Source organism: Sinocyclocheilus rhinocerous, unplaced genomic scaffold (assembly GCF_001515625.1).
Source record: "Sinocyclocheilus rhinocerous isolate Xijiao unplaced genomic scaffold, SAMN03320098_v1.1 scaffold153, whole genome shotgun sequence".
NCBI lineage: Eukaryota > Metazoa > Chordata > Actinopteri > Cypriniformes > Cyprinidae > Sinocyclocheilus > Sinocyclocheilus rhinocerous.
Window position 1 is genome coordinate 2,300,825 of NW_015660878.1, and position 1,331 is coordinate 2,302,155.

Sequence of the window (1,331 nt, forward strand, 5' to 3'; positions counted from 1 at the left end):
ATATTATTATTATTTTTTTTTTATTTTTTATTTTTCTATTTAATTGTATTTTTTTTTTTGTTTTAATAATTTTTGTTCAGCAACTTTTAAAGTTATTTCAGTTAGCTTCAGTTAGCTCAGTTAATAACAAAATAAAAATAAAAATTTGTCATTTTAATTTTAGTTAACAATAACAACACTGGGAAATCACTGGGAGAAAAAGTCTAATCGAAATCAGGCTAAGCAGAACTCAAAATTAATGCAAAAGGACCTATCAACATATGCATATGCAAGTGATTTTTTGTCCTCCTAAACTGCGCCATTTCAGTTTAATAGAAGAAATTCCACCAGCATGTTGACAATAACAATTTTTGTTCCACCGGTGGATGGTTATTTATTTATTTGTGGTTGTGAATGACACTGTATGAAGGGAGAGTTTATCCAGTGTTCACTCGGATGCTGCTGTATTATTAGAGGGCTTTTGAGTTTCTCTGACTTTGCATCAGCTGAATGATGTTTTTCAAGGTTGACTTCCGGCTGCTGTGGTCACGACATAATTTAAATGTACTATCAGCAAGCCTCTGCCCCCAAGCCTCAGCGGCCACAAATACTCGGCTTTAAACGAATTGGACTCCACCGTCTCTGGAGTCTGCTGTTATCAAGTCATTTCACAGGCCATTTCCTAATTGCCATCTGAAGCCCATTCGAGCATGCAGGTGCTCTGAAGAACACTTTAGTATTCAGGGTTTTCGAGTCCTGCTCTCGTTTTTCAAAAGCAAAACGGTGGAATGGATTTCCGCCAAATTGGAACATGTTGAATAAACACATTGGTCTGCAAAGAGGCTTCAGTAAAAGAAAATACGGACAGCTATTTAATGAAGAGCACATAATTGTTAATTCAAGCTTGATTTCTGTGCATTAGGGCCTATGTATGTTATACATGTTATGGTTATAGTGGGTTGAACCTTTAAAATCTTACCTGTTGTACCTTTTTGTTTTATTGGGTTTTACTAAAGGGCTGGTTCTGCTAGACATCAGAAGTGACCTTTTTTCATCTCAAAGTCAGCTGTCAACCACGTCAACCACCCAGTCTGCGATCTGAGTGCTGACTGTCACCACTCTTGTCCAAGGCTTTGGGTTGCACAGATTGCACAGACTCCCACCTTCTGCTCCAAACCCCTAGAAACAACCATATGGGGTCTTGACTCTGGGCCCGTGACTCATGACTCGCCAAGCAACAGATGGACGCCTCCTAGAATATACTACAACAGCTTCGACTCACTCTAGTGAACATAACATGTCTTATTCACCCTGAACCTAGAGTCAGATATGGTACAGTGCATGTCTAGCAT